The sequence below is a fragment of the Littorina saxatilis genome, linkage group LG7, assembly GCF_037325665.1.
Source record: "Littorina saxatilis isolate snail1 linkage group LG7, US_GU_Lsax_2.0, whole genome shotgun sequence".
Classification (NCBI taxonomy): domain Eukaryota; kingdom Metazoa; phylum Mollusca; class Gastropoda; order Littorinimorpha; family Littorinidae; genus Littorina; species Littorina saxatilis.
The window spans coordinates 567153-580640 of NC_090251.1; the positions used below are offsets into that span (position 1 = coordinate 567153).

At 43.0% G+C, this 13488-nt stretch overlaps 1 protein-coding gene across 4 annotated transcripts in view; it reads right to left on the reverse strand.

Moving 5' to 3' along the window:
* LOC138970420 (cysteine and glycine-rich protein 1-like) overlaps positions 1 to 9724 on the reverse strand; it is a 50639-nt gene extending 40915 nt beyond the window's left edge. Inside the window, exon 1 of one of the 4 annotated variants that reach the window (XM_070342873.1) lies at positions 9463 to 9724. The gene's annotated coding sequence lies outside the window, so the exon portion shown is untranslated. The other 3 variants (XM_070342870.1, XM_070342871.1, XM_070342872.1) reach the window with 3 other exon arrangements.
* Between the last annotated feature and the right edge of the window lie 3764 nt (positions 9725 to 13488).

The window sequence follows — 13488 nt, forward strand, 5'->3', positions numbered from 1 at the left end:
TTGTCATGTCAATACCCGCTTTTTGTAATCCAATCTTTGTCCATCGACGGATAGTATCTCTCGACACCGCTTTGTGAGGGGCTGTCCAACTGATAAAGAGTCTCGTTTCCGTTCCTCTAAATGCACGAGTTCTTTTGACATATTGTTTCAAATAATGTACAACACAAATCGCCAAATCAGACGGAAAAGCACAAAATACCACTTCATTCTGATGTTTGTTTGGGCCAGAAGTTTTGAGCAAATCCCCAAACCTACATCGTACATCTTCCTTTGTCCAACTCATGTTACGCAAGTCCATCAACCAAATCGCCTGTCCCCTTTGACTAGAGACCAACAAGCACAACAGCACAGTTTTAAGCGTCAATTGCGCCAGCGATAAAAATTTTGCCGGTGACCATTCTTTAAAAAAATTTAGCACTAGATTAGCGTCCCAGGTCACACAAGTACGGGGCAAAGCTGGCCGTCTGTTGAAAGCTCCTTTCAAAAACTTCTGCACCAGTGGATGACAACCCACTGAACAATTATCCTGAAGGGACAATGCGGAAACAGCGCTTCGTGCCATGTTCAAACTGCTGTATCCTTTGCCTTCTTGGAACAGTTTTGTTAAAAACCTTATCAACTCATGTGGAGAGGCACAAAAGGGATCTCTATCCCGTTCAAGGCAATGCTGAAGCCAGCGTTTGAAATATGACTCGTAGTTACGCTTCGTACCCTCTCTCCAGGCGGACATGATAATGTCTGTTGCTTCATCCTGAATTCCCTGTTTCTGGAGGGCTGTCCGGACAAGGAACATGCTACTAGTTTCATCTTCTTCAGTAGTGGATGGTGCTCCCCTGTCAGTGGATGACTGAGTAAGTTTTCTTTTCGGGGCAACATGACCGGCAGTTCTACTAGTAGACGCAACAGTTTCGTGAACCACACTTGCGTTGTCCATAATGGCACCACCAGCACACACTCCGCCTCTAAGACTTCTATCCTTTGGAGCACTCTTGGAACGAGACTGAAAGGCGGAAAACAGAACGCCTTGAACAATGACCAGTCTAAGGAAAATGCATCAATGGCAAATGCATCTGGGTCAGGTTTCCATGAAACATACTTTCTTAACTGTGCGTTAACACGAGAAGCAAATAAGTCTACATCACAGAGACCAAACCGATTGATAACTTCTGCAAACACGTGTGTGTCCAAATGCCATTCAATGTTGTGTCTATCTACACGGGATTCTGCATCTGCCTCTATATTTAGGCAACCCGGTAAGTGTGTTGCTGTTACACAATTACTATGTGATAAGCACCACAACCAAATGTCTCTGGCAATGTCGTTGCACAAAACTTTTGTGCTGCCCATGTTATTAATACAAGCAACAGTGGTGCTATTGTCTGTAAGTAACTGAATGTAAGAGTGACATAATCCCCTGCAAAGGGATTTCAAGGCAAAATAAGCTGCTTTAAGTTCCAAACAGTTAATATGTTCAAAAGCTTCTTCCTTGGTCCACATTCCACCTGTGGTGCTACCCTGACACTCCGCCCCCCACCCTATTTTCGAAGCATCTGATTTTACTATTACAGTAGGTATGCCTCTGCTAACAGGGGAAGGATATTGCTTTACATTATCAATCCACCAGAGAAGGTCTGAACGAACTTGTTCTGAAACCACAGGTTCTGCATCAAAGTCACCTTTTCTAACAGCAAGGGCTTCATTTTTTGCGATTTCCAATCGTTTAAAAAAGAGAGGTGCAACCCAAACACCCGGTTGGGCAGCCACTAAATATCCGATAACTTCAGCCAACTGCCTAATTGTACATTTCTTTCTTCCAGCCAAATCAGCGCACTTAGTACGAATTTTATCAACTGTCCTGGGGGTCAGAGAAACTAACATGTTCTAAGAATCAAGCTGAAACCCTAAAAACTCAATGCATTGAGTAGGTGTAAATACTGACTTCACAGGATGCACAGTAAAGCCCAAACGATCCAACAAAGCACATATGTATCTAACACTGCTGCCTGGCATTCTTCAAAAGTGTCTCCTTGCAAAAGGGTATCATCAATGTATATCAGAAGGGTATGGCCAGATAAACGTAAGTGGGCCAATACAGGCTTTAGTAGTTTCGTGAAAATGCGGGGAGAATCTCGATATCCCTGTGGAAGAGCCAGGAACTCAAAAGTTTTGCCATGAAACTGAAATCTGAAATATTTTCTGAACTTGTGAGCGATGCGTATGGAGAAATATGCATCTTTTAGATCAACTGAGGCAAAAAAGCAATCTTTTTTCATTAATGACACTGCGTTTTTTAATGTATCCATCTTGAAGTGAATCTTTTCAATTGTCTGATTCAAATTTTTTAGGTTTAAAATCACCCTTTGACTACAATCTTTTTTCTGACGCAAGAAAATACTGGATAAAAGTTGATCTGGCCGTTGATCCACCTCTTGAACAATCTGTTTCTCCACTAACTTCGCTACCTCATTAGCCACTAGCTCATCCTCGGAAGAAGAAAATCTAATTTCTTTCCTGTCTGGAATGTGTTCACCAGTGATCATAAATTCAATTTCAATTCCTGCGACTTGCTGAAGGATCCATCTATCAGAGGTTAACTGTCTCCAACTATTCAAATGATCAGCAACTTTTCCACTATGAAAGTTCTCAGGAGTATTCACAAATTTTGAACTGACCTGTTCCCTAAAAATAGAAACCGCTGGCGCACAAATATCAGATTCTAATCCCGTTTTGTTTTCTTGGAGTTCTTCCCGCTCTGTTGGGAGTGGAACTTGGGAGAGAATTTGTGTCCTGTCTGTCGGTTGGAGACACCTCTTCTCTGCTGGTACTGTTGTCTCTGCTGAAACTGTTGTCGAGGTCGCCCTTGGTAGAACTGACGACCTCTGGTGGCGTTTTTTGAAAGGGGCTGTGCCAGTGTGGATGATAATTTCCTGTTCTTCACTGCATCGTCGACCCTTTTCGCTAGATCCTCCCCAAACAAAAACTCGTTAGACGTCAGTTTGAAATTTAGCTGCGCATTGCATAAGGCCCTGCAGTCTTGGCTAAGTGTCGGCCTGAGTGCTTCGCGCCGCACTTGTGACAGGTCCTTGTGTGAAGCCATAAGAAGTCGAGCCGCATTGGCCAGTTTGCTAAAGCTGTCACGCTCACTCAACTTCCGACTTGCTGGTTTTTCTTTGAGGTCGGACATAAGCTGAGCGATAATTTTCAGCGTACAACCTACTTGTTCGTCGAAGGACAGGTTCGAGTCTCTTTTCTTTGCGAACTTGTCTAACAGTTTGCCATCTAATTCACGATTGAGAGTCGGCGTTCGAAGCGACGTGACATTTTTGGGCCGCGGATAGTTCTGAAGAGTGTCTCGCACACGTGCCCGATCTGATGGAAGAAGAAGTCCTTCCTCAAAACGATCTGCCAGAGATGGATGAATCCCCTCGCCAACTGTATCCACTACTATGCCTGCGTCAAAATCATTGTCCGAAGCAACATCCGTGTCTTCAGCCGAATCAAACTCATTTTCGAACTGCTCATGAGCAAATCTAACCGAAGCACCGTCTTCTCCATCCGCTTGCAACTCTTGCGCCGAACTGCTTTCGGTTCCATGCGACTCGGTTCCACGCGATGTTGAAGCAACAGGCGTCGCATTAAGCTTACCAACTTACTCCAAATCAGATAGTCTGCCAGACAAGGCAGTCATTGTCTCCAAAATTTTGTCCATTTTCAGAGTAACTTCACAATCACGTGGGTCAGACGAGCTCTTCTCTATTGAAAGAGACTTATCAACTCCCGTCTTTTCTGACGGTATCACTTCAGAAGGTTGTGCTTTCGCCGGTTTCTTGCCGGTTTTCTTCCCGCCAGCAGCACATTCACCACCTCCCGAGTCCGCCATATTCCGAACAAAAACAACACGAAAAAGTTATATTGATTCCTGCGGACGAGCAAGCGCACCCGTTACAGTATGAAAACAATTTAAAATCCACTGCAAAGATTTTCAAATCTTCAATGGACTAGTGCCCAGCCTTAGCACAGCGGACCTTCTGTGGCCCATAGTTCGCCTCAGGCGATAGTAATTGCTGTAATCGAGACAGCTGCTGAAAAAACAAAGAGGCTGCTTCAGCAAATCGTGACTGACTATGTCAGCAAATCGTGACTGACTGTGTCAGCAAACGTGTACTTCATTTCCGTAGCCAAAATAATATGTCATCCTACCAAAACAAGTCACAATTCCGACTGACCTTAGGTCACACGTGCAAAAACAAGTAACGATCCCAATATAGTAGGTCACACCTGCAAAAACAATGAACGCGCCGCCTGACGCCTAACATTTCCATGTGTTAGCTTCGACGAATAAAATTCATACGCGAAACAACAAGTTCCCGGTTCAAAAAACCAACAAACACCGAAAACTCCAAACTGTTTCCTTACCTTGCAAGTTGACACAATGATAAACAATCAAAATAGTCAATACACTTCAACTAACCTACAACTAAAACTTGTACAGAGAAAGGTTAGAGGAAAATGAAAGCAAAGCAAGAGAGACAGTGCACCAAAACGTCTTCACAGGACGGAAACCATTCGTTCAGTGACGTATTCCCGCGTTCTATCTCACGTGACCCATTCCTCTCGGAATTGTGGGAGATAAAACTTAGGCCTAAACAAGTCGCGTAAGGCGAAAATACAACATTTAGTCAAATAGCTGTCGAACTCACAGAATGAAACTGAACGCAATGCCATTTTTCAGCAAGACCGTATACTCGTAGCATCGTCAGTCCACCGCTCATGGCAAAGGCAGTGAAATTGACAAGAAGAGCGGGGTAGTAGTTGCGCTAAGAAGGATAGCACGCTTTTCTGTACCTCTCTTTGTTTTAACTTTCTGAGCGTGTTTTTAATCCAAACATATCATATATATATATGTTTTTGGAATCAGGAACCGACAAGGAATAAGATGAAAGTGTTTTTAAATTGATTTCGACAATTTAATTTTGATAATAATTTTTATATATTTAATTTTCAGAGCTTGTTTTTAATCCAAATATAACATATTTATATGTTTTTGGAATCAGAAAATGATGGAGAATAAGATGAACGTAAATTTGGATCGTTTTATAAATTTTTATTTTATTTTACAATTTTCAGATTTTTAATGACCAAAGTCATTAATTAATTTTTAAGCCACCAAGCTGAAATGCAATACCGAAGTCCGGGCTTCGTCGAAGATTACTTGACCAAAATTTCAACCAATTTGGTTGAAACAAGAAGAGCAAACGCTCGATCGAGTCACTTTCGCAGTTCTGAATATTATATGAGGCATCAGATGGACAGGAAGAAATTGCTATTCACAACACAATGAGTCACGTTCACATAAAATTTGAGCCCGGTCACTTTTATAGTTTCCGAGAAAAGCCCAACGTTAAGTTGTGTGTTGCCGAACAGAAAAGGCTAGTTATCTCCCTTGTTTTTCTGATAACGTTCGTAAAAGGCTACAGATGTAAATACTTTGATGTAAAGAATAATCCTACAAAGTTTCAATCACATCCGATGAACTTTGTCAAAGATATAAAATGTCTAATTTTTCCTTTGACGCTGACCTGTGACCTTGAAAAAGGTCAAAGGTCAACGAAACCATCGTTAAAGTGTAGAGGTCATTGGAGGTCACGACTAAACAAAATATGAGCCCGATCGCTTTGATAGTTTCCGAGAAAAGTCCAACGTTAAGGTGGTGTCTACGGACGGCCGGCCGGCCGGCCGGCCGGCCGGACAGACTAACACTGACCGATTACATAGAGTCACTTTTTCTCAAGTGACTCAAAAAGAGGGCGTGACAGTGCCGCCTCAACTTTCACGAAAAGCCGGATATGACGTCATCAAAGACATTTATCAAAAAAATGAAAAAAACGTTCGGGGATTTCATACCCAGGAACTCTCATGTCAAATTTCATAAAGGTCGGTCCAGTAGTTTAGTCTGAATCGCTCTACACACACACACACACGCACATACACCACGACCCTCGTCTCGATTCCCCCCTCTACGTTAAAAACATTTAGTCAAGTTTTGACTAAATGTAAAAAAAAAATAGGTGTGGTTACGGTAACCCGACCTACCCTATTTTTAGGGGCCAACCCTATAACTTATTATTACATTTGTAAAAAAAAAAAAAAAAACAAACAAAAAATGAAAACAAGAAAACGAGTGCAGAAAGCGCTCGAGTCGTCATGCAGACGACAGACGATGCAAGGGAAATAACTCCTTCTACTAAAAAGGACCAACAGATGCTTGCCATGACAAAAATGGCGGCATCTTCTTCGGTTGCGAGTGCTACACGCTTGGTTGCTCTGCTATAATAGAAAAAAAAGTTTAAAAAAAAAAGTGATTGGCTATAATATACCTATACTTGTTGTGTTTTATTATTATTATTATTATTATTATTAATTATTACTATTAATTATTATTATTGTTGAATTGTTTCTTGTATTGTTTTTGCTCTCCCTCACCCCTCAACTCCCTTTTCTGTACATAGTCTGATTTCTTTTTGTTTTAGTTCCTTTTATTTGGTGTTGAATGAAATGTGTTTTTACTGTGTTTTTTAATTTTCCATGTACCCTCACGGGGTTTTATTGGAATAATAAAACTTGACTTGACTTGACTTGACCTTCCTGCCCTATTTGTTTGGCTATGTTACCTTTACCTTAACCACACCTATTTTTTTTTTTGTTCCTTATCAAAGACACAAGATTGGTGGAGAGAAACAGTGAGGTAGAGAGAGAGAGAGAGGGGGGGCAGAGAGAGAGGGGGGGGCAGAGAGAGAGGGGGGGGGCAGAGAGAGAGGGGGGGCAGAGAGAGAGGCCCGGGGGGGGGACATGCACAGAGAGAGAGCCTGAGAGAGAGAAATCAGAGAAAAAAAATTACGAACTTTATCAATATTACGAAAACAATTTTATAAAGGTTTCAGGCTTAACCTAATCTTCCAACCTGTCCGGTCCAGAGAGAGAGAGAGAGAGAGAGAGAGAGAGAGAGGGGGGGGGGGAGAGCGTTGAGGCGTGACAGTTAGGGCGCGACCAGTGACGTAACATGGCAGCGCTGACTTCCCTGACAGAGGTCCACAGTGTGCTACAGGCACAGAGAGAAGAAAGCTGTGTTACGAACACAGAGAGAAGAATGCTGCACTCCACACGGGCCACACAACACTTAAAAATGAAGATGACAGTGACGGATCGCAGCACTGGTGGAGGATCAGGAAACTAGTGTGACACTGGCAAGCTAGACACTAGCCCTACATCATACATGTGTGCTATCGCAGATACACAGCCCGCTACCTGAGGCGAGGGCAGGTCCGGAAGCCATGCAGCGGGCACAACACACACCGGGCACCAGGTCGGACAGACAGCGAAGTGTGCTGCTTCTGTCCTATCCTCCATCAGTCACACAACACACCGTCCATGTATCACATCGTGGCTTACCTGTTTCACTTTCAAGGCAGCTTTCAAATTGGGAGCAACTCTCGCTTGTTGAAGGAACACAAGTGAATATGCGCTGCTCGACCAATCCGCGTCTATTTTGAGGATGGTTTTGCACACGGCACCAAGCTCTATTGTCGCTTTGCAGAGTCAAGCCACTGACAGTACGGGGGTGTCATTTGGCAAAGGACTGTACATGTATTGTGATCGGCGTAGTTTGCCATAGGAAAAAGGAACTTTGGTGTTGTAAATTCAAATACTTTTTGTTATAATGCAATATAAGTCTCTGATTTTGCAGAACTGGCTCTTGTCATCAAAGTTACCATTCAAGTTACGAAATGGCAGATGCACTGTATTTGCAGGGGGTTTAGAAGGAAAACATCAGAAATTGCATTGCACTGAAGTGCATAGAAGTGGTTACACACACACACAATCACACACACACACACACACACACATACACACACACACACACAGACACACACACACACACAATCTCTCACACACACACACACACACACACACACACACACACACACACACAATCTCACACACACACACACACACACAATCACACACACACGCAATCACACACACACATGTGGCAAACGTCAAATATCACCGTCGTGCTGCATTCCACATTGTACCAGTCAATATAATAATTCTGATTTGCCAAAACAGAGCCCCACCAAGTAGCAGACGACATCTTCATTACTTTCAATTTTCTGATGAAAACTGTTCGCCTGGCGTGATTATTGTGTCGCCATAGAAACGTAATTATTGTTGGTAGATATATGTCGATTCTGCTTTTCCTTACCTCATAAGGGTATTGGCGCGGCGCTGTAGACATAGCTAATTTACCTGGCTGTCTATAGAGTTTTGACAGGGAGGGGCTCAGTGGTCGTCACAGGCACATGACGTTGTGTTCATGACACAGGGGGGGGGGGGGGGGTTGCGCAACCCCTGTAACCCCCCCCCCCTAGTCCGGCCCTGGGCTGGTAGTCACAGGCACATGACATTTTTGTGTTCATGATACAGGGGTAGCTGACAGACTATGAATTGTGACAGGGAGGGGCTGGTAGTCACAGGCACATGACATTGTGTTCATGATACAGGGGTAGCTGACAGACAGACTATAGATTGTGACAGGGAGGGGCAGGTAGTCACAGGATCATGACGTTGTGTTCATGATACAGGAGTAGCTGACAGACAGGCTATAGATTGTGACAGGGAGGGGCAGGTAGTCACAGGCACATGACGTTGTGTTCATGATACAGGGGTAGCTGACAGACAGACTATGGATTGTGACAGGGAGGGGCAGGTAGTCACAGGCACATGACGTTGTGTTCATGATACAGGGGTAGCTGACAGACAGGCTATAGATTGTGACAGGGAGGGGCAGGTAGTCACAGGCACATGACGTTGTGTTCATGATACAGGGGTAGCTGACAGACAGACTATGGATTGTGACAGGGAGGGGCTGGTAGTCACAGGCACATGACTGACAAGACTATGCATTGTGACAGGGAGGGGCAGGTAGTCACAGGCACATGACATTGTGTTTATGACACAGGGGTAGCTGCATTGTGACAGGGAGGGGCTGGTAGTCACAGGCACATGATGGCCCGGCACTGCTCATTCCTGAGACTCTCCTGAATACTCAGGGGATGTCAAAAAATGATATTTCAACTGGAAATGTGATCGAAAATCCTCCCTTCAATGGAAGCAACCACTCGGCGCACGTTTTTGCCGGAAAGAATCGAATTTTGGGGTAAAACTGATCTACTGAATTTCACCATCACTTTCCTCCATTTGCAAGAAACTGACATGCCTTTCAAACAGGTGTACCTATATTGACAGGGAAACAACAGTTCAGTGGATGGTATACATAGAATGCAAAAGCTTGTCTCAGGCGAACACTGATCTCACGGTATCAACATCACAACTGTACTGCTTACCTGACCCGTGGTGAGACAACTTGGCGAACAACAACAGGGCTGTTTCTGGTGATCTTACCTGACCCGTAGTGAGACAACTTGGCAAACAACAGCAGGGCTGTTTCCGATGATCTATAAAGCCGTTTCTGCCTTGTTGCTGGTGTTGGTGGTGGAAGAGACCGCGTTGTTGATGTTATGACTCGTGACAATGTCCGTCACCACCGGGCTGGGCTGGTGGAAGAGGGTGGGCTGGGGTTTCGGGGGTGGGGGGAGCGGGTCAGAAACGACATCAAGGAATGGGGATGGAGCTGGAACCGCTCATTCAATGGAATCAGAACACACTTTGGTTAGCACGTCACGTCATGACGTCATATTGTGGGTATAGTGTCAGAGTCTTACAGGAAGGGTCTATGCAGGTGATAGTCTCGGCAGATTAACCTGGGGAACCTGGGGAACCTTACCTGGGGAACGGGGAGGTTAAAAATAATGGTTACAAAAACGATATCGAATGGAAATGATAAAGTGAATGTAGATCTAACATTTCTATCATGTTATGCTTATCCACACCATTGAATAATGGAACATTTTCAAGTTGAAAAACAGTATATTTTGATGTGCCCTCACTGGCCAGCCATAGCCTGGGTGACTTTTCTACCATGGGAGACATAGAGAATACTACATGGCTTGCTGTGTCGCACCAGATTTACACGAGTTGTTTTTTGGCTCACGAAGTGTAGCCTATGCGATCGTAACTTTGTCTGTCTGTGCGTTTGTGCGTGTGTGTGTGTGTGTGTGTGTGTGTGTGTGTGTGCGTGCGTGTGTGTGTATGTCTGTGGTAGAAACTTTAACATTTCCGAGTCTATGTGTGAGTGGTTATCCAAGACTATGGATAAAGCTCGCATAAGATTACGTCACGGTCAAAAGTGTTTGACGTCAATTAATGCATCATGACGGCATGCCTCCCTGTAGTCTTTCTCTCTCGCGTGGTGTGTGTGGTCTCGGTCATTGTTATTTTGAGCGGGCCGAGACTATTTGGCAGTCGTGTCCCTGTAAGTAGGCTACATGCAGACAGACAGATCTAGATCTAGTGTCTCTCTTTCTTGCACAGTGTCACCTAAGCTTACTGTGTGTGTGGGTGTGTATGTGTGACGGAGTGATTGAGTTTGTGTTACTGTTTGTCTATTTCTTACGTGAGCCTTGAAGGCTTCGCCTCTTGTTAAAATATAAAAAGCAACGAGTGTAAATCTGGTACGAAACAGCAAGCCATGTAGTATTCTGTTTATCCTACATACTGTACTTACGTGTATTTTACTGAAAATGTCCTGCAGTCGAGGCAGCTAAATTAAAGACGCTTGTTTTGGAACCTCGATCTCTTCTAAAGCCTCGTGCAATCTATATTACGTCAAAGCAAAGAAACGTCACTCTGAACGTGTGGCGTGACGTGTTAGTTCTAAAGATTCATCGAGGGTAATTAGCGAGCGCAATTTTTCTTTCTATAATGACGTTTGTCTCAGTGACTTTGACATCATAAGCAGTGGAAAAACAGGTCCCTGCCAGACTTGCTTGACATGACCTCATTTACATGATATACACACGTGTGATTTGAACGATTATTATCTCACGAGTGTCTCTCTCACGTATGTAGGATAAAACTACATTTACAACTTCGTTTTGCGCGATCATTTGAAGCAGAACTCTGCGCATCAACAACTCTTTGGTAAGTATTTTGTCTTTTTGTGTGCGATTTATAGTTTGAACTAAGTAGTTACCACTAAAAACTTGCAAAATCAGTGAATATTTCAGAGGTTTTGAAAAATAAACGATCGGACGCGATCAATTTGATACTGCAGCAGACGATGCTTTGGCAGTCGCTGCAGTGGTTGCTCGAACATATGTTTTGGATTCCCTTTCTTTGGTTGGTCGTTGTTGGATTCCCTTTGTTTTTGTTTTCCTTTATGGAGATGATCTAGGTGATTACTTTTCTTGGAATGCGCAAAAGGGCGATAATCAGCAGAAGCTAAATATATGTATTTTACTGTAAAAAGGATCGAATTGTTTTAGGCGACCTTCACCTACATTTTTTGTTTGTTTGTTTGCTTAACGCCCAGCCGACCACGAAGGGCCATATCAAGGCGGTGCTGCTTTGACATATAACGTGCACCACACACAAGACAGAAGTCGCAGCACAGGCTTCATGTCTCACCCAGTCACATTATTCTGACACCGGACCAACCAGTCCTAGCACTAACCCCATAATGCCAGACGCCAGGCGGAGCAGCCACTAGATTGCCAATTTTAAAGTCTTAGGTATCGGCCGGGGTTCGAACCCACGACCTCCCGATCACGGGGCGTGCCGGTCCTTCACCTTCATGCCGGTGTAGGATCCGGTCCGGTCCCCCCTCTGAAGTAGTCCCCCGGGGGACCAATTCGTGGCAAAAACTGCTCTATAATGGTCCCCCCTTAGACATCCAGCCTCGTTTTTCTTGTTACAATGTTAGTAATGTTACCAGCAATTTCAGAGAAAAGAAAGGAAAGAATCAGAGACTGCTTTCATTTCTTCTTATCAGTATTTATTTATTATTCATTTTATTTCATGTGATTTTTCTGTTGAACGGCATTATAAATCAGATCTATTTTATTTTCTGCAAAATATAGTCAAACAAAGAGATTGCTGTCTGTGCACTACATAATGCCGGACGAAGATATAGATTGAAAATGGCTTGAATGCCTAAGAAAAACGAGGCTGGATGTCTAAGGGGGGACCATTATAGAGCATTTTTTGCCACGAATTGGTCCCCCGGGGGACTACTTCAGACGGGGGACCGGACCGGATCCTACACCGGCACTAATTTTTGTTAGGTCACAAGTATGGCTCGCGAACCAGATCTAAAGCTGCTGAGACAGTGTTGTGTATAAAACACCCCTATACCGGGGGTGTAAATAGATTCACCGAAAAACATATATTATTTTTACTTCTAATGATCAAACCATGAGCCAATTTAGTTACATGTATGCTCTAACATTGTCTTGTTGAGAACTGGGAGTGCGTGCGTGCGTGTGTGTGTGTGTGTGTGTGTGTGTGTGTGTGTGTGTGTGTGTGTGTGTGTGTGTGTGTGTGTGTGTGTGTGTGTGTGTGTGTGTGTGTGTGTGTGTGTGAATACGAATACGAATATATATACGAGTACACTTTATTGTCATGAAACGTAGTGTTTATAAGACACGGGAAGATAAAGAACCAAATGATTACATTGTTTCTTTTTTTTTTGGAAGCAATTATATACAAATTCTCCCAATTTAGTTTGTACTTTGTCTACTTGCAAAAGTTGACTTGGTACATCATATGAATATATAGGTAGATTAATTTCACTCATGAAAGATTTTCGTAATTGGTTGTTTTCTATGCAGTTATCCAGAAAATGTATTTCATCTTCTATTACTCCACATGTTTCACATAATATATTCCCTAGGTGTATTGCTGTATCTAGCAGTTTCAATGTTCAGGTCGTGGGCACTTATTCTCAGTTTACACGACTGTTTATATTTTCTTTGTTTTACGCATAACAGATATGGTTCCGTTTTATAATTTGTTACTATCCTTTGATAAAAATTTTAATTTGGTGAACTTCTTATTTGACCTTTCCAGAATTGTATATATTGGAGTTCCAATTTTTGACATATAACATATTTTAACCTTTTCACATTAAAAGTAGACTGATTTTTCCACACATGATCTAATCCAATGACTTCTAACAATTGTTTTACAAATGATATCCATGGATATGTTTCACTGCCTTTGGTGTATTTACTTTGCTCAGTTGAGATGTTTTTGGAAGATCCAATATGTGTAACCAGTACGCAATGATATTACATATTATGTTTATGCTAACTGGGAATCTTCCTAATTCTCCTAGTACTTGTTACTACCATAGTTTTCTTATGTACCCCAAGAATTTGTTTACAGAATTTTGAATGAACTTTTTCATGTGTGTGTGTGTGTGTGTGTGTGTGTGTGTGTGTGTGTGTGTGTGTGTGTGTGTGTGTGTGTGTGTGTGTGTGTGATTCCCCGCCAGATTAAATGTCTAAAGTAATATAACACAGAATGACT